Raw genomic sequence first — 21,199 nt, 5'->3', positions numbered from 1 at the left:
CATTAATGCTTCAATCTTGCTGCTCATTATTGGTCTGTTTAGGATTTCTATTTCTTCCTGATTCAGGCTTGGGAGGTTGTGTTTCCAGGAATTTATCCATTTCCTCTACATTTTCTAGTTTATGTGCATACAGATTTTCATAGTAGTCACAAATGGGTGCAGGCTCCTGATGTTCCATTTAAAATCCTCTCTGGAGTCCACTTTTGTGGTGGGTCTCTTTTGATCCTTGTCATCATGAGTTCCACTCTGCATCAACCCCTTCAAGTGCTCACCATCGTCATGGAGTCTACCATATATTTCCCACCTTAAGACCTCATCACATCATGGGGTCTTCTGTATATCACCCACCCAAACTACTCACCGTCACCTTGGGGTCTAATGTGCATCATTGGCCCCAGGTTCCCCTAAACCATAGGGTCTGCAGTACATCACCCATCCTAGGTTACTATCTCTACTACCACACTCTAGGTGTCAGCCTTCTTTCTCATTTTCTTCCTTCTTTGTTTCTGGCTTCTTACTTTCCTTTCTGTTTCTAGTCAGTTCTATATATCTTGACTTTTGCAAAAAAAGGTAGAGTATTTCATCAACCTATTATGAATCGGGGTGTCTAGGGCCTATGAAAGTCATAATGGGGCATTGTCAGGGCCTAGTTGTGGGAAACCAGACCTAAGACAATGTGCGCCAGCAAAGTTTCTTGGTGCTTCTTTCTGCTCTTTAGAATTCTCTACTCCCCAGATCTCTAGCTACTTAATGCTAAAGTCCCCTTTATCAGCCTAGCTCCAGGCTCTAAACAGTTCTCAGATGTTCTCCTTAAATAAAACTTACTGGTCTTTTTGTCTCAAGCCCTTGGTGGCTGAGAGATTTCATTCAAAAGGTGGTACTTCTATACTGTTTTCCATAATGCTTGTGTTAATTCCACCAACAGTGTACCAGGGTTCCCTTTTCTCCTCATCTTTGCCAACACTTGTTGTCTTTTGTCTTTTTGACAAAAATCGTAACTATTCTAAAAAGTGTGAGGTGGTATCTCATTTTGGTTTTAACTTGTATTTCCTTGATGATTAGTAATATTGAGCATTTTTTCATAGATCTGTTAGCCAATCGTATGTCTTCTTTTGAGAAATGTCTATTCAGGTCATTGGCTTATTCTTTAATTGGATTATTTCTTTTCTTGGCATTGAGTTGTTGGAGATTTCTATATATTTTTAATATTAGGCCCTTAGTAGGTGTATGGGTGGTAAATATTTTCTCCCACTGTGTAGGTTGTCTCTTCTTTATTCTGTTCAATATTTCCTTGGCTGTGCAGAAGATTTTTAATTTGATGCAATCCCATTTGTCTATTTTTCCTTTTGTTGCCTGTGCTTTTGCAGTCATATCCAAGAAATCGTCGTGCAGACCAATGTGAATTACTACCAGGAATTTCTGTGAATTGTTCAACCCTTTGCAAATCAACCACCACTGTATTCTAGACTGGAAAGAAATGGAAGATAACTGGGTATCTGAAGTCTGAAATGACATAGTCTACCATTTGGAAATAGTACCAAGAATTGCCTAACAAAGAAAGAAAAACAGCACATTCCCTATCAAGACTGAAGAATTATTAGCAGTATACCATAGATTTGAAGAAAAATATATAGAATGCATACTGCTTCATAAAAATTCTATCATCTTTTTTTCTGGACTTCTTCAGTTTCAGCTCTTTCCACCCTAAAATGAACCTACCAAAAGTGGAGAAAACATTCCAGATGCTGTTGTGCTATTGTTCAGTAAAATGCCACTTTCATCTGGTCTGTGTTATTTGGTATCCATTTTTAAATATGTATAAGCATATTATTTGTTCTTTTGATGACTGTTGAACACTTGGCAGCTGCCAGCATTGTTCTACATGCAGTAATTCTTACAACACCCTGGCTCGATGGAACCCAGAATTTCAGGCACTAACAGAAGGCATGGGAAAACCAGACTAGTTTGTTTGAGAAAGCATGAAATACCCAATCCAAATGAACTTTTATTTATTATATAGTTCAAGCCATCTAAGCCCTCTCAGTCTATTCAGTTGTTTTTTAAAGTATTAATGATGTTAAGAACTCAAGCCCATTCACTACTAATCATATATTAAACCAATATAAATGTGGTTCTGTGAATATTTTGAGTTAACTGTTTGTAATATACCAACTTGGGAAACAGTTACACATTCTAACTCTGTTAGCAATGACAAGCCACATTTTTCTTGTTCTTTTTTCATAATGAAAAACCACCATGACAGCAAATGTTTGGAAGTTCTGTATGGTAAGTGACACCAGCTTACTTATCCTTCCCAGCTACCCTGTTGTGTGCAGGCGTCAGGGAAAGGCAAGATTAAGTGGAGAGGATTACATAGGAGAAGCATTTGTTTTTATTACAAGGTTTTGCTTCTTTTTGATTTCCATGTCACTCTGCATCAGTTAAACAATGGAAATTTCTGGATCTCTGGCATCTCAGGCAGAGTCCTTCAAATGGACAGAGCAACCAAGAGCTATGATAATAGGTTTCACATTTCCAAGAGCAGTTGACATTTTGGAGTCAGAGCACAGAAGCCTTTGTGCAAGCTAGAACTACCACGGAAGTGAGGAGTACAGGTTGCATGGAGGTTCTCCAAGTCCGTTACCTTTTTTCTTTCCTGATGAAAGTCTCCTTTTATTTGTCACATAGACACATTATGATCAAGTAATTTGGGCTATAGGCAAAAAAGAGACAAGCCTAGAAATTGCCAAACAAATAGCCATCAATGTTGCATCATTTGGGGGCATTTTCTGTCTGTTACTTTCTCTTTATAGAATGAATACTATCACCTACTCAAGTGCATATTCCTGTTTCTAACTTGGGATTCATTCAAGTTGCATTTTTTTAGAAGACTATATCACAGGGTGCACAAGAAAATTCATGTTGTGCCCTGCACCTGGGGCAGTGTCTGACAGAGAATGGGCACGCCGTAAATGTTTTGTTAAACTAAAACTGATTACATTTACATCTGAATCTATTTTCAGTATTCTCCACACATACACATCACATCCTGTTACACAAGGCCATTGCTGTAATTTCCCTTCTAAATCAAAAGGTCTAAGACAGGCACAAAGTGCTACTGGAATTTAGAAGAATTAAAATTACTTTTGCTTGGGGAGGCTAAGAATTTCCTGAACTCACAGGGCACTTGGTTTTTCTTCTCTGGCTTTAAATGGGCTCTGCTTTGTAGTAAAGATGTGTGTGTGTGTGTGTGTGTGTGTGTGTGTGTGGTGTGTGTGTGTTTGTGTGTGTGTACGTCTGGTTTTATAAATTACTTGAAGGTACGGACTGTGTCTGACAATCTCTCTCCTCCCTCCACCCAGAGCACCTATCAAAGTCCCTTCCACACAGAAGAGGCTGAAAAACTCTGTTCAGTAAAAGCTTCCAGGTTGTCCTGATCTTCTCAGCTAGAGATGGTTCAAGGGCTTTAACTCCAGCTGGATGTGATGTCAAAGATTCAGGCAACAAGAAAAGCAACAAATAACTGTGGCCCCGTCATGTCACATAAACTTTCCATTTGGGTCAGCATCATTTGGCTTTCCTCCTTGGTGGTTACAAACTAGGATGTAACTGCTTGACCTGGGCTGCCGCTTGGATCATTTGAGGTCTCCTCCCAAGAACAAATTGGCATGCCCTGCATTTTGTCTGCTTGGACCAGACTGTGATTTATGTAAACCTGGCTTCTTGTAGTTTATGTATCTCAGTCGGCCCATTATATGGGATGCAAGCCACTGTGTGTTTTTGCTGTTTTTTGGTTTTGCATGCAAGTGTGTTTAACAATTGGATTTATCATTCTGTAAAATTCAAGTCCTGCCTCAGTCAGGAACCATTGCTTCTTAGCTATGGTTGGAATCCATTGCTTTGAATATTTATGAAGACCCATATATTCTTTATATATATTTGTTTTTTATTGATATCTTACTCCTAAATTTTGAAGTAGTTTTGTCAGCTTCTGGGAAAAAAAGGTTTGGGCTTCCTTTTCCTTTCTTCCTTTTTCTTTTTTGGTTGCTCCTGGATTTCATTTCATCATATTTTTATCACAGGATTTTTCTTAGTTTGCTTTATTCTCTTTCTTTGAGGAGTTCTCTGCCTATATTCACACACTATAAAAACACAGGCACAGGCATTTGGTGGTCACATGCACTAGGAAGCTCTTCTGTTGTGAAGAAACTGGCCTCTGCACGTCATGTGGATATTTCTTTCTACTTCAGATATTAATGGTGATTGGTTAACACAACAAATGCTTCATTCATAATTTAGGTATGCCAAGGCGCTGCCAAAATATGTCCGCGTTGTAATTTGAAAGTAAGAACTGAGGAATGTCGGGCTAGACCACCAGGTTGTTTTGCAGAAGGCTGATACATATATGCAATGGGAAGCATGAAGCGACTTTGACCCAGATCGTGGTTGCTCAGCCTTACAGAGGCCTTGGCTATGGACGTGCAGGAAGGATGGAAGTGCTCAGCCTGGGTGAGTCGTGCTGTTTGTACACCTGGCTGTGCACAACCTAAAGCAAATTGAGGAAAAAAACAAAACACTTTTTGCTTCTGAGTGCTCAATAGGTATTTATTCAATTCAACTCAAAAAATGAAAACTTGTGAATTTAAACATTACTTTTTTCTAGCTTTATTGAGGTATAATTGACAAACTAAACTGGTGTATATTCAAGGTGTACAAGGTAATGATATGATGTTTTTATACACGATGTGGTGATTACCACAATCAAATTCATTAACATATCCATTACCACACATGGTTCTCATGTGTGTGGGGGGGTGTGTGTGTGTGTAGTGAAGACACTTACCTACTCTGTCAGAAAATTGCAAGTAAGCAACACAATATTATTAACTGTAGTCATCACGCTGTATATTAGATCCCTAGAATATATTCATCTTGTAACTAAACATTTCTATCCTTTGACCAATATCTCCCCATCTCCCCTACTCCCAGTCCCTGGCTACCACTGCTCTACTCTCTGTTTCTGTGAGTTTGAATGCTAGATTCTACATATAATGAGAACATGAAGTACTTGTCTTTCTGTGTTTGGCTTATTTTATCAGCCTAATATCCTCCAGGTTCATCTATGTTGTGGAAAATGGGCCGGGCGCGGTGGCTCAAGCCTGTAATCCTAGCACTTGGGAGGCCGAGGCGGGTGGATTGTGTGAGCTCAGGAGTTCAAGACCAGCCTGAGCAAGAGCGAGACCCCGTCTCTACTAAAAAAATAGAAAGAAACTATATGGACAGCTAAAAATATATATATAGAAAAAAAAATTAGCTGGGCATGATGGCACATGCCTGTAGTCCCAGCAACTCGGGAGGCTGAGGCAGTAGGATCGCTTAAGCCCAGGAGTTTGAGGTTGCTGTGAGCTAGGCTGACGCCACGGCACTCACTCTAGCCCAGGCAACAGAGTGACACTCTGTCTCAAAAAAAAAAAAAAAAAAAAAAAAATGGCAGAATTTCCTTCTTTTTTATGGCTGAATAGTATTCCATTGTATGCATACATCACATTTTCTTTATCCATTCATCCGTTGATGAACTTACGTTGTTTAAATATTTTTAAGAAGTAAAATTTTTGCCAACATTTCTTTATTTTTAGAGATGAAAAATGTGCATTCAAAACATGCATAAGAAAAAAATTTTCAAGCCTAAACATTTGTACCCCAGTAATATGCTGAAATAAAAAAAATGCAAAAAAAGAAAAGAAAAAAAATAGAGTATTAACCAGTTATTTGCAAAAAAAAAAAAACTTTTTAAGCAACACTTTACCATTGAAATATTTGCACCATACAAACATTGCTGTAGCCCCAAGGTGACAAACACTCAGCAGTTTAGTGTAGGTCCCAGAGGAAACCTAAATCAGCAGTCCAGTCGTGAGTAATGAGTATCATACTAAAGGTTTTACGGGCACAGCCGATATCACATAGCAAGTCTTTAACTGATTCCCACTGCTTCTCCCACAAAATCCACTCCCAAAGACTTCTCATTTCCCATTCACTCCTCAGTCTCATCCACACACACCCCCCAACCCCAAGTCTATTCTGAGACTGTCCAGGGAGAGAGCTAGGGCTGTGATAACACTTTGGTGTGATGGTGAGATCCCTAAGGGGAAATCAGTGGTGCTGTCTTCTAAGGAGCTCTGTTTTGCAGAATAGGATAAATAAGCTTCTGGAGCTGAATTTTGTAGGTCGTGGAGCAGATTTTGGAAACTTAGCAGTGGAAGTCTGAGGGCTGGGCTTTGGGGTGAACCTGGAGGACTGGACAGAACTCATCCTGAAGCCAGTCTTAGTTCGCAATTTCCGTGTGTGGCCGGTTGTATGCTCAGGACGAGGTCCCTGCCTACTTCTCCAGGGCACCTCTCCCAGGCACAGCAATGGCTGATCTTGTGTCTGAACTTCCCCAGCCGCCTTTCCAGGTAACTCCACAGCGTTAGACCTCTCTCTTCATGGCTAAATACCCTCCCCTGCAGTCTCTTCAACCCTAATTCTGGCTTCTTCAGCTCTGAAGGGCCCTAATTCCTGCTTGGATTTCCCTGATACTGAGAAATTTTTTGATAACCAAGGGAGACCTGAGATTGAGCTGTTTCCTTGAGCACAAACCTTCCAATCTGAGGATCTAGTTGTGTCCAGGAGAGTGGGTTGTTCCCCAGTGTGAGCCTCTGGCTTCCCTCTCTTCTTAATCAGGGTCAGATCTAGCCCCCCCAGTGATGGGCCCAATAACCGCACCCAGAAATGGGCAGCTCTTGCTGCCTGTAGGGGCCCTAACCCCTGCTGTGGGACTCGGGGCATAGGCAGTGAAATCCACTTTGAATTCACTTTGATGGGGCCTAGTGTAAGTATACCTGGTGTGGACGTGGCCAGCCTCTCTCACGGACAAGTTCTAATCACATGTGGGCATCCTGCCTTAGTCTCCTGCTGCTGCTATAACAAATTACAACAAACTTGGTGGCCTGAAACAACACAAATTTATTAACTTACGGTTCTAGAGGTAGAAGTTTTAAATGGGCCAGGAGGGCTGCATTCTTTCTGGAAGCTCTCGGAGAGAATCCATTTCCTTACTTTTTCCAGCTTCTAGAACCACATTCCTTGGTTTATGGTCCTGCCTCACTCCCACCTCTGCTTCTATTGTCACATCTCCTCTGACTTGGACCTTCCTCCCTCCCTCTTACACTGGGCCCACCAAGATAATCTCTGTATCTCAAGATCCTTAACTTAATCACATGTGTCAAGTCCTTTGTCACGTAAGATAACATTGACAAATTCTGGGGCTGTTCAGCAGGAACAGTTGTGGGGTGATTACTCAGCCTACCACACCCCTTCTTCAGCTTCCTGTGGCCTGTGTAAGGAGAGGCCATCAGCACTGCTGGGCCTAATCATTGCAAAACCACGACACCTCCACTTGAGTCTCCTTGTTGTCTGAGGTTTTCAGGCTCACCTTAACTTTTCCATCATTAGCAGTGGAGTCTCCCACGTGCAGCCTGCAGGAAAGGAACCGTCTTCCTCAAAATAAAAACAACAAGATGGGCATTTCTGTTTCCCTAAATCCCCAGCAGTTATCTCAGAAATATTTTTATGGCAGGACACTGAGTCTGCTAATTATTAAGGACTCTTTCAAGTTCATGACTGAGCAATGTTCAGTATTGCTGTCATAGCTAAGTCATCTACCAAGTCCCAGAGAATGGTCTAAGTATTTCTTTCAGCTCTGGGAAGCTCAGGAACTAGACTTGCTGCCTAAATTTGCACAGTCAACTTCATTGAGAGTTGTCCAGTAACAAACAATCTGCACTTTGCCTTGTGAAAGCAACGTTTTCTAAAATGTTCTGGAGCCAAGCCTTTGAAAGGCTGTTGCCTTCTTTCTTGTTTGATGATTCTTAGAATGCTTAGCCAGCATATCATGTGGCCAGAGCTGTGTAGGTTATGTCTATCTTGGGAAACTTGATGACCCCCGGTGCGGACCAGTTAAGCCTTCCACTGGTCCCTATCATCCTTTCATTCCACTCACCGCCACTCTTACAGATTTCTGTTAGGATGGGTCAGCCAAGGTTCAAACGTCTTTTCTTCCAGGGTAGCTGTTTTATCGTTTGAAAATACTTTCAGTTTCTGGTGCATCGTTATTTCCTGTGTAGACAACATGACCTTACCTATCTCCCGTCTCAGTGTGTTGGCCGTGTTTCTGATGGACATTCCAGGCTTAGCGTTGTGGTCTAAGATAGGTGTGTTGAGACAAATCTCGCATGTTCTCACTCATATGTGGGAGCTAAATATGAAAACAATTGATCTCCTGAAGAAAGAGGTAGAATGATTGTTACCAGAGGCTGGGAAGGGTAGCTGGGAGTGGGGGGATGGTTAATGGGTGCAAAACTGTAGTTACATAGATAGAATGAACAGTATTTGATAGCACAACAAAGTGACTACAGTCAGCAATAATTACGGTATACTTTAAAATAACTAAAAGAGTGGAATTGGAATGTTTTTAAGACAAAGAAATAATAAATGCTTAAAGTGATGGATACCCCAATTACCCTGATTTGATTTATTACACATTGTATGCCTGTGTCAAAATATCACCTGTACTATATAAATATATGTAACTCTTATGTATCCATAATAATTAAAAATTTTAAAAAAAATAAAGTTTTCCATCCATTCTTTTTTACTATCATCTCACAGAAAGAGTTGGTGGTCACAGAGAAACTAGTTTCAAAAACTCAAGTAAGCTCTTTTTTCTAACCACTTTTTACTTTCTGAGAACTTTGAGTGACTCATTCAACATCATGCAATGGTATTCAGAAATCTCCTGCGAATAGCCAGTGCTACAAACTCAAATGACTCTCACTCCAGAGATGTTTATCAATCAATTATAGAGATTCATACTGTACGAGGATCCCTAAATCCAAGTCCTCTCTAGTATTTCAATCTCTAGCTCTTTACCTGTAAACAATTTTCAGGATCCGTCTTCCATGTCTCTCAAGAAAGAGGACCTACAAGGGCCACCTTGCTCCTTCTCCACCCAGTAGCCTGAGGAGTAACACAGGTGAAGATTAACAAGATTAATGGCCAAACAGACATACAAACAGGGAATTAAATGGGTTTCTCTTCTTGCAGATACCTCTTATATTCTAAACGTTAATCTCTGGGATCTTTTCCCGTAGACCCTGGAAATGGGAGGAAATAGTTTCTCTCCATAAACACTAAATAAACATGCTAGAATCATATAAAGTTCCCCTTTAATAATGCATCCTCTCTACTGGCCTGCCCTGCTGGTTTTTATTTATTTATATTTTTTATATCCTTAATTGCATAGCAATATTTTTTTTCTTTTAGTGTTATTGTTTTAGCCCTTATTTTTATGAATTCTGGATTCTCTGTTTCACTGAGACCTTTACCATCTCCAAATTGTAAAAGAATATCCTTGTATAACTATCTTAACTTAAAATTTAGACATTTAATTCAATTGGAATTCATTATTCTGAGTAGTAAGAGATAGGAATTGAAATCGTATTTTCTCCAATATCACTCTCATTGACTTTATGAAATCCTGAATCTTTTGAAAAATTTGCAATTTTCACTAAAATTGATTTGCATAATTTTTACATTTTTATTTTGAACAGTGGTATAGCATCTGTGCCTAATAGTGGCAGAGAAGTTTTAACAGTGGCAGAGATATTGACATAATTGGAGGATGGCTGACCTCAAAAAGAGAGCAATACTGAGTGTATATTTCATATTCTCAGTACTTTGGTCAATATTTTGGGGTTATGATGATATCTTTTTTCTTTTTTTTAATTTTTTTATTTCAGCATATTACGGGGGTACAAATGTTTAGGTTGCATATATTGCCTTTGCCCCACCCAAGTCAGAGCTTCAATCGTGTCCATAACCTAGACAGTGCACACCACACCCATTAGGTGTGAATATACCCATTCCCCCTTCTCCCCTCCCATCTGCCTGACACCTGATGAATGTTATTCCTATATGTGCACTTAAGTGTTGATCAGTTAATACCAATTTGATGGTGAGTATATGTGGTGCTTGTTTTTCCATTCTTGTGATATTTCACTTAGTAGAATAGGCTCCAGCTCTATCCAGAAGAATACAAGAGGTGCTAGATCACCATTGTTTTATGATATCTTTTTTCTTGATGTAATCTTTTAACTTATACTTAGGTAAGGAGAACTCTATACATCGTATGAAATGATGAGCAAGTGAAATTTGCAGAGTAAAAATGCCTTTACTAACTCTTTGCAGCTCCAAAATCACTCAGTTTCTTTGCACAGAAACCTGTGCAGAGTTGTGCTCCTGGGGCATGTGAATGCCATGAAACATTCCCAGTATTTAGAGCATAGGAGACAGGCATGTTGCACTGTATGCTCATAAGATTTTCTAAAATCCCATTTATTTATGGGGGAAAAAATGAGGGCTTTTTAACCTCAGTAAAATCGATCATAAAGACAGAAACATACCTATCTCGGCAGAGAATAAACTTTGATTTATATGTACTTTGATAAAGAAATTGTGTTAGCATTTCAGCTACTGCTTTTTTTATTTAATCAATAAATACCAATTGAGTATACCTCTCTACCACCAATCTGCAAAGCTAAATGGAGAGGGGAATTCAGGAGTAAATAGTAAATAGTCATCATTTCAAAGTGTTGTTTTTTTCTTTTCTGAGATATGAAGACAAAACACTTATTTATAAAACATTAAATGACTACACAAGAAAATAAATACCATGAGAGTGATAGATCGCTATGGACAGGGATCTCAAAGAGCAGCTTCACAGCAGAGGGGAAAGTCAGTGAGCTCTAAAGGACGAGGCTACATGGAAAAACAAGGAGAGGGAAACACAAACAAAGCAAGGAGATGGAAGGAAGTTCATAGGTGTCATCTTATTTGATTTTGTTTTTCAAAAGTCAAATGTGAGGTAAAAATGTTATATTTTCCTATCATATTATATTGCTGGAAAAATATGCATGAAAAACAACTTACACTTAATTTATTTTTTTATTCTATGAATATTAATGAATTCTATGAAGATTCCTTTTTTCCCGACTTTGTTCTAAAGAGTATTTGTTCTCCAAACAGAAGCTGTTTGATTTGGTTATCAGTGTAACTGATTTTCATACGCTTTATTTTTAGTACCTTCTACGGCTTTACAGAGAATGAAAATCATTTTGGAAACACACAAACTATAATCTAAAAGACACAGTTCTTAGAAATCTGAAATAATTATGGACAGTTCCAAAGAATAGATCATTCTGAGTGCACTATTTGACAGACGAGTCTATTGAACATCAGATGTTAGTCAAAGAGGCTTAAGCAGAAAGCAATAGAGTTGAAATACTAGGTGGATTTACCTAAAGACAATGATAAAGTCAGCAGTTCATGCAAAGAGACTTCATGTTTATTCACCATGCACAATAACATACCAGAGTTGGTCTCATACCTCCATCAGCAAAGCTCCTTTCCGTTCTGAATTGCATGCTTTCTTTGCTCTTAGTATCTAAGTGATTTTCTACCTTGGTAATGCACCCTTTTCTCACTTTCAGAGCTCCTGGCAACTGCGTGAACGCTTTGCTTTGCAACACCCTGGCTTTTATACCCTCCTGTCCTGCGTACCCTCCCCGGGCCCAGGGAGCTCGCCTCTATTTTTCGTCTCCTTTAACACCCTATGCCTGCATGCCAATTCTAATTCTTGGAACCGCTTTACAACTAATGTACAGCAACTTTTCCCATCCCTAACTCCCTTTAGAGAGTCTCTTGGAAGGGAAATGCTCTGCAAAGCATTCCGGGCCCAACAGCTTTGCACTGGACCCTTCTTTTGTAGTGGTTTAGGCCGTTAGGCTGAAATGATCAAGGAGGCATGAATAATTCTTTTTCTTGGGTGCCTTAGGAACATTTAAGGTGATGTGTAATTCATGCAAAATTGCCATGGGAGAATTCTCTCTCCTGAGCGGTTTTGTCCTGTTCCCCTGGGGACATGTCAGTTCCAAGAATGGCCTGTGCCTCACAATTCCACCATCCGTTCTCCCTTTGGAAGTACCTGCTTTATCGACTTTTCTAAAACCAGCAGCCTCTTATTATTTTTCCCCTCAAGTAAAATATCCAGACACAAGGGTTACTGGTAGAAGCTTAGAGTTGATTGCACAGGGCTCGTCGCCGAGATACATACACAAGCAGAGTCCACGGGCATTAATGAGCTGACTGCAGGCCTGGGCCTTTCTGTCAAGATTTAAATCCGTTGTGAGGTTTGGCCTGCTGAGCTTGGGTTTTAAAATTCACCCCTCAAACAAAGCTGAATCCACACTGTGCTGGCAATTACCACATCATCTCTTAGCCTTGTCAGAAAGGTTCCAGGGAAAACAACAGGTATAGTAGACACTCTCAGTGTCTTAATTAAAAATGTAGACTGTTCATGCTTTTCTTATTCAGAACAAGTGACTAGAAATTCAAAAATATTTGTTCTTATCCACAAGGCAGAAAGTTTTCAGTTTAAGCTATCCAAAACACAGTGTGAGCTTGTGATTTTTTTTGTTCCATACACCTGAAAATATTTTATAAACAAATTCCAAATAATTCAATGATAAATGAAGGGTTTCTGTGCTCTGTTCTACCTACCTTCCCTTCTGGGCAGGGACCAGTCAATCTACACTTCATCATGACACCTACTGACTTCCTGGTAAATTCTATTTGTACATTGAAGACTTTGAGACTGGGGATATCTCCTCTTCCCCTCTGCCTCTCTTTCTAATCCTGAATAGCAACGCCACATAGAAAGTGTATCTAGAAACCCAGCCTAGTCTTGGGCTTCTACGTTAGATTTTCTCCACTTTGTTTTCTACAGGCTACACTGGATGATCCACTGTAATCCCAACTTTCAGCTAATTTATGTTTGTACCCCAATCCCTTTCTAATCTATATCCTTAGCCTCTTCTTCAAGTTTCAGACTCATAGTAACCATAACAATCTTCTAGATATCTCTATCCCTTTGTCCCACTGAGACCTTAATCTCGACATGCTCAAAACAGAATCCATCATCTTCCCTCTAAATGCCCCTCGTGCTCCAGTGGGTTAGTGGTCACAGCCAGTGACAAAACTAGAAGAATAGGATTACTTTTACTTCTCCCTCTTCTTTCACCTTTACCTCCAAAAAATATAAGGCACTTAGTATGTTGCCTTGCTCTTAGTGAGTGCTCAATAAAATTTAACAATTGGTATTGAAAACAAATTTCTAATCTGGAATTTTTAAAGAAAACAAGATTAATTTGGAATGCCTAAACCTGAACATGTGGCATGTTCACAGATAGGTAATTTAATTATAAGTCTACCCATAACAAATAGCCAGTAGCCTGTGTGGTGCTAACTCTTTCCTCCTTGGGGAAGTAATGAAACATTAAAGTCTAAGAGATTTGCTTTCCTCCGATGTGTGCTTTCTGCAAAATGCCTCCTTCATTTTGCTGTCTAGAACTGACTTCAGACTATCTGTGCTACACTGGGTTAGCTTTATACCCCTCTCTCTGTTCTATACGGTCCTTGCCAATCTGTGATGCTAAGGAACGGGGATTTTATGGCCTTCTTGGTTTTTCCTCTAGAAAACTTTTAGGCTGAGCGTGGTTGTGACCTGAAAACGCCCTCTTCAGAATGTAGAAGTTGTGTATTCCAAAGAGTGGTGGGGCTCAAAGAATAGGGGATGTGAGTTGTTAGTGGAACCGTTAACCAGGTATGATGGCTTTCTCCATGGACAGGCAGAAGCTCTGTGGCAAGGTAGTGAGAGAAGGGACAGGCACATTTCATCAGAAGTGGAAGGTGGATGAGGCAGTTAAACAAATAAGAACCGAAAACTTAAGAAGTAAAGATTAGCAAAGCAGTTGGAGCCACTGATAGCTAGCAAACCAGAAAGCCCATCTAGCTAAAATTCCTACAGGATTTAGGTGAAGAAACTGAGGCTCAGAGAGGTTGTAAGACTATGATTCTCAGCAAACTGGGATGTCACTGTATTTTCAGTATGGCACTGTATTAGATGAATCCAAAGAAGACGACATTCCTCCATGAATATTAAACCCCCAAAGGCACTTGAATTGGGACAAGGTGATGCCATAGTGACACATTCAGAACTGCATTTTCATAGAACATTCCACTACAGAGACTGGCAAATTCCAAACTTCCAAACAAGTTTCCCTCACACATGGGGCTTATTAGAGGCCCTGCACTTCCCTTGGCTAAATGGGAGACAAGTCCCATTTAAATACTAACACGAGCTGCTTTCCCTAATGTATGCAGAGTGGGCTTCGCCCATGTGTTGGAATGACATCAGCCATCCCCAGACCAGATGGCACAGGCTCAGAATCATTGCATGCTAGGAAGATGAAAAGACTGGGATCATTGAATGTTGAAGAAAACAGGCAGACTCATCCACTCCAGTTCACAGATGACTCGTGAAGTTGCCTCAAATTGAGTAGAGTTTTAAAGAATCTCTGATCTTAGCTAGAATATTTATCTATACATTATTTTCAATAGACACGAAGATGAAGTGCTGGGAAATACATCCTTCCTTTTCTCTGTCAAATGGCTTCCATAGTAATGCTGTATAAAAGCCCCGATACTTTCCGGATCTGCTCAGGGACCCCAAAATGTGCACCGCACAGGAAATAGACTAGGGTCAAACAACTTCCTCCCGGCTATTCCTAGACAGACATAAAACCTCTTCACAAGGCCCTAATCTGCCAGCTAGCAAGTGGGGATGTGCCTTTATCTAGAAGATTGGATTAGTACTCTGGCATCTCAACATTTTAAAAAATGATTTTCCAATATTTCATAAAATAAAATGTTCCCTACAATTTCTTTGGACTGGTAATGTTCAGTTCTGATGCCCGCCTATATGCAGCTGGAAGCCAAGAGTCTAAACCTCTTGCCAACAAGGAAGAAGATAAATTGACCAGGCTGCTGCCGTTCTATCTGTGAGAAATATTCTTGTTAAAAAAATGGTTTGATGAAATACAGAGACTCCTTCTCCCTGCTTGAACATGTTACATGACATTATGGCAAAGGGAATTTCACAAGATTTCTAACAGGGAAGGGAGGGGATGTGGACTTTTTAAAGTTTTCTGTATGGGCCGGGCGCGGTGGCTCACGCCTGTAATCCTAGCACTCTGGGAGGCCGAGGCGGGTGGATCACTCGAGGTCAGGAGTTCAAGACCAGCCTGAGTGAGACCCCGTCTCTACTAAAAATAGAAAGAAATTATCTGGCCAACTAAAAAAAATATATATAGCAAAAAAAATTAGCCGGGCATGGTGGCACATGCCTGTAGTCCCAGCTACTCGGGAGGCTGAGGCAGTAGGATCGCTTAAGCCCAGGAGTGTGAGGTTGCTGTGAGCTAGGCTGACGCCACGGCACTCACTCTAGCCTGGGCAACAAAGTGAGACTCTGTCTCAAAAAAAAAAAAAAAAAAACAAATAAAGTTTTCTGTATGGAAAGAACAAAAAATTTAGCATTAGAATAAGTGGTTCGAAATTGAATCTGAATTACTGGCTGTATGATCTCATACACACTTCACCTCGCAGGTGTAAAGTTTCCTCACTCAATTCAGTAGGATGAGTCCATTGAATCATCTCTTTGGTCTCTTCCACCACTAAGTTTCCATGATGCTAACATCCTGATGCTGTATTTCCCTGCACTGGGAAAACCACTTTTCCTTCTTTTATGCAATGCTAGCATGAAGACACACTGCAGCAGACACAAAAGGATGGTCCCTCTTCTTTGTTATAAACTGAATGCTGTGTTTCCCCAAAATTTATATGTTGAAGCCCTAACCCCCGTTGTGACTAGAGTTGGAGATAGAATGTGTGAGGAGGTAATTAAGGTCAAATGAGGTCATAAGGGTAGGACCCTAATCCCATAGGGCTGGTGCCATATAATAAGAGGAAGAGACCCCAGAGTTTGCGCTCTCTCTCTCTCGGAACCATGTGAGTGTACCACAAGAAGGTGACCATCTGCAACCCAAGGAGAGAGCCCTTACCAGACATGGACTCTACTGGCACTTTGATCTTGGACTTCCAATCTCCAGAATCATGAAAAAAATAGACTTCTGCTGTTTAAGCCATCCAACCTATGGTATTTTGTTATGACAGCCTAGGTAGACTGATATACACTCACATTTTTCAAGCTTTGGGTTTTCTTTGTATTTCATTTTCTGTAAAAAGAGAGAGATGTGTTGAAGGGCTTCTGTGAGTATTAATGATAATAAAGCTTCTGGGATGTTGGGTGACCTGTGCATGGTATCTATTATCACAAAACCCACCTATTCCATGTGTTCTACTGTAATCCTACTCAAACTTAACTATTTCCATGTTCCATTTTTTCAGGTATTTGTTCTAAGTTTTTAAAGGTGGCAGCTGACAAACAGAGAAGCTAAACCAACCAATGAGTTGGCTAGGGGCAAGGAATGCATGTTAACTAAGAGGGAGGATGACACAATGAAGTTACTAGTCACAGAAGTTCTTGGTTCTTGTCCTGGCTCGACACCTACCTGCCATGAACAAATGACTTCCATTTCTGAGGCTCACATAAAATATACGAACACATTTTGTAAACTAGAAAAAATAGCGTTCAAGCACAAATATATGTTAAGGATTTGTTAATTATAGGGGACTACTTAAATATTAATTGCTCTATTATTCTTTCCTGATATTATTTACTTTTTCAGCAGGAATCTGGCTTTTCCAGGAGATAAATCTCTTTAGCGCAAAAAAAAAAAAAAAAAAGTTCTTATGCTGATGAAATTTCAGCCACTGGAGTGGGTCAGCAGAAAGGGCATTTGGATACAAGATTATCATTTCAGTACACTTAACCTCACCTTGATAGCAACTCACCCTTGACCGAGGCTCCACTACATACAAAGAGGAGTTTAGAATTGAGCTGTGGTAAAAGTCTGCTGAAGGTCACAAACTACTTTTCAAATGTTTAGGGTTCAATAAAATTCCAGATGTATGTGGCCCTGAACAATTTTATTTTGTTTTTAAACCCATGTGTGTTTTAAAGGAAATTTCATACATATGTTTTTTATTCATTTACATTTTAATCATTAAAAATTGGTTTATTCCATAGTTATCTAATGTCCAAGAAGTTTTCTTCTGTGTCTGAGTGTTTAAAATTACTTTCCTTAAAAAAAGCTACTCTAACGAAAAGGCCAAATAACAAGAAGCTGTGGTTTGCCAAGAGTAAATAAATTTTACACACCCAAAGTTTCCATTTTGAGTCCAAACTCCAAACCTGTCATCTCTGGGTTGTGTCTAAAGAAACCTTAATTAAAACACGTTCTGCTTTCCAAAATAAGCAGCAAAGTGTCAGGTGAAAACAGACTTAAAATAGCTAACAAAACACAGTGCTCATATCCACAATGGTAAACCTGTATCAGCCAATTTGTAAATAGATTTTGGTTATATAGTATGAAATCAGGCAGAGTACTTAGGCTCTTCTATTATTGAGTGACTTGAGTAAGTCAATTGATTTAATATTGTCTCACTTTCTGGTTTAAGAAAATAGAGCTAACATGATCTGCTCTACATATATCAAAGTGTTGAAGATATAGTCAAGGAAACTAGAACTTAAGTTATTAATTATTTAGGATTTAAAAAGAAGACAAATTCAAAGATTTGTTTTCTCACTTGTCTTTAAGCAACCTGACTTGGTAACTTAGAAACAAATGGTAGAATTGTACATAAGATTTTTTTAATTTATTTGTATGAAAGGCAAAATACCAAAGGTAGTTTAGAGTGAATGTCTAAACAGCCCCGTGAACAAATATAAAGTGCTATGTAGTGTATTATATCTAAAGAACAGTAATACAATGCATAATCATTACTGTGGAATAAAGAATTTTGTAAAAATGTCAACTTTTGGTAATTACAATGGAATACTACTAGTGAAAAAAATAATATAAAGAAATTTGAATTCAGGTGTATTGCTTCCTTCGTTTATGGTCATCAATTTAATGACGCTCTGACATCTATTCATCCTTATTTTTTTCTTGGCCCAGAGGTATTCAAGAATAAGTTTTAAGAACTTAAAAATTGTGGGATAGTAGTAAATACCCATTAAATATTTACAATGTGCCAGCTCCTTTAACGCACGTTATCTGATTGAATACTCACTTAATCCTGTTAAATAGATATAATGAACTTCAATTTACAGGTATGGAGATTGAAAGGAACTAGTTCAAGGTCACAGGATAAGTGAACAAAACAGCACTCAAACAAATATAGCCTTTGGACTCCAGATATTTTGATTGTTTCCAATTTGTTGTTTCCAGTTTGTCAAAATGCAAAGAAAAAGTTCCCACTTAAAAAATATTGTTATTCTTCCTGGAAATACAAAGGTAATAAAAACAAATAAAACAACTGTTTTTAATGCTTTCCTGGCTCAACCTTTTCTTGCCTTGGGCAAGTGGCTATTTACAATGTACCTTTAAATATTAAAACAAAGTTGTAAGCATTCAGTTAAACATAGCCATGATGTGATTAACAAGTGAAATTTCATTGCTTCTACAGCGTTGGGATTATTTCCCCTGAGCAGACATGGGCTATTTTATCTTCTTCAGTTTTATAATGTGCCATTTCGCTTGATGTGTCTTGAAATCCAGCATGAACTGTGTGTGTCAATTCCCTGTGGCCCTGGGTCCTACCGGGGCATTGTGCAGGTGGACAGTGCACATACAGTGAGTTTGCATTACATGTGAGGGACCCAAATTTAAGGAACCCAAGTGTTTTATAATGAGCTACAAAAAAAAAAAAAAAAATCTGCCTGACCTTTGTCCTGGAGTGAGATATTGCTATTATTTTACTGGAGAGTGTTGGGGCAATTCTTTCCCTTTTCTATGTACCATGCAATTAGAGACACTGACACTCTTTCTCTGGACTACCTTTTCAAGGATGCTCCGTACAACATCCTTATGTGCCACAGACATAGTGACAGAAAGGCTTTTACAGTAACCTGGACATATTACAACGCATTCTCTTATCCTTTGTCCCACTCAAACTTTGTAACTTTTCAGATTCCTCAGTACATGGGACTGAGCACACACGGAATTGAGGTATATGTGGTGCCTCTAAAATCCAAAAAGCCCCACTAGGCCCTGTGACTCTTTCTTAGTATTAAAAGGGCCAGATGCAATGACCTGTCACTCACCTCAGATTTATCTTGACACTCCACAGACTGATGGATTCCTAGAAATCTTGCTGAGGTGGCAGGCCCTTGAATTTATGGAACTTTTTTCCCCACCCTCTAGCAATCCTATGTCTTATGAAGAGTGGTTTTTACTTCCTGCTGTCTAGGTCCAATCAGCATAGATGCGTGCAATGGTTCAGTGTGAAGTCCTGTGGAATAGGAGGTGATTAAGCTCTCTGTGGTCTAGAAGATGACATAGGACTGAAAAGCTGATGGAGTTGTAGCCTGGACAGTGTAAGTGTATTGCTGGCTGTGTTGGGTGAAATCAAACTCTTGCAAAAACTCTTTTCTCCCTCTCTCCTTTTAATACGCTTGTGTAGTGGAACCTATACCTGTTTAAAACTACTGTCCTCTTACTCTGTACCTGTATCTCAGTAGATAAATATGGATGAGAAATGACAAAATCAAACTTACTGACTGTACTTTGGATTTATGACCACAATTCTCAAATGGCAATTGTGTTTCAGTTTCCTGTGCTCATCATACTCGGACCTAAGCAACACTGGACATTGTTGGTCCCTCCCTCCTAGAAGCACATTCTTTTCCAAGCATATCCCCAGGCTTTGTATATTCAATTATTTACTCAATATTTCTACTTGAATATTTAAAAGCTCTCTCAAACTTAATGTGTCCAAAAGAGGGCCATTAGGTCCACTACCACTCAAATTTTCCTGGGCCCCAATCTTTACCCATATTAATAAATAGCACCGCCATCAACCTAATTGCATTAGCCCTACACCTAGGAGCACCCTTAGTTTTTCTCTTTCCCAAGCATCCCACAATAAATATTTCAATAAATTATATTGCTCTCTATATAAAACATATTCAAAATTTGATCATCTCTCACATCCTTCTGCTCTAGACTAATGAAACATTATCTCTTGCTAGGACAACTGCAATTGCCTCTTGACATGAGCATTGAAGTCTACCACCACTAGTAAAACAAGGAAAGAGTTTTATTTGTAAAGGACAGGACTGTATATATTCTTTTTCATTTCCCTTCCCAAGACAATAGAAAATTTTGAGCTCCTGAGCCCCAAGACACTTAATATTGTTGACTGTCTGTTACCAGATTCATCTAAATTCTTTCTGGTAGTTCATATATCTCACCTATAATATCTTATCAAATACGGAATCACATGATCTCAAAAAATTGAAGGTGACTTTAAAGACAATTATAACTGTGGGCCTCATCTCTCAGATTATGTTGAGAGGTTTAGAGCATTTAGAAAATTCTTGTATGGCCACAGAACTAGCTAGTCCTGCTACACAAACTAGAGACTATAATACCATGAACTTCTGTTTGATGTTCTCTCTACTGCTTCAAAAAGTGATACTGCCCCCTATGTATATCTGTGTGTGACCTCATGATCACGATATATTCCTGTTCTAACCACCTCAGGCTAATTGCTATGGCTCTTTGGTTGTACTTTGTGGATGAAAATGACCTAAGATGAATAGCAAATATTTTAGAGACAACCTAATATAAATACTTCTGTTAACTTTCATTCTTCCCTCTTAGGTATCTCAGATATCCTCTGAGCTATTAGAACTTTGTGTAAATAGAGACATCCTACAAGGTAGGAAACCTTCTGCAACTCCTACTCAGCATCTAGCTCAGGAATGGGGAATCTCTACCCTTAAAGCCACACGTGGCCTTCTAGGTCCTTAAGTGCGGCCTTTTGACTGAATCCAAATTTTACAAAACAAATCCTTTTATTTTTATTAATTTTTTGTCTCTTATATTTTTATTTTATTTTTAAAATGAACGTATTTAAAATATCAAAGTATAAAATAAGTTTCAACGAAATAATCCTCCCAGATTTACCAGCACAATTAGGACACTAGTGAGCCATAAGGGCTAAATTGACGGCTGCTACGTTCATGATTTCATTCTAACTTCCCCCGCCTGACTGGCATCACTACAGCATGAGGCTGTTT

This window comes from Lemur catta, chromosome 12, assembly GCF_020740605.2.
Source record: "Lemur catta isolate mLemCat1 chromosome 12, mLemCat1.pri, whole genome shotgun sequence".
NCBI classification, from domain to species: Eukaryota; Metazoa; Chordata; class Mammalia; order Primates; family Lemuridae; genus Lemur; species Lemur catta.
The sequence above is the reverse complement of the archived record's forward strand: the minus strand, read 5'-3'. Positions refer to the sequence as shown.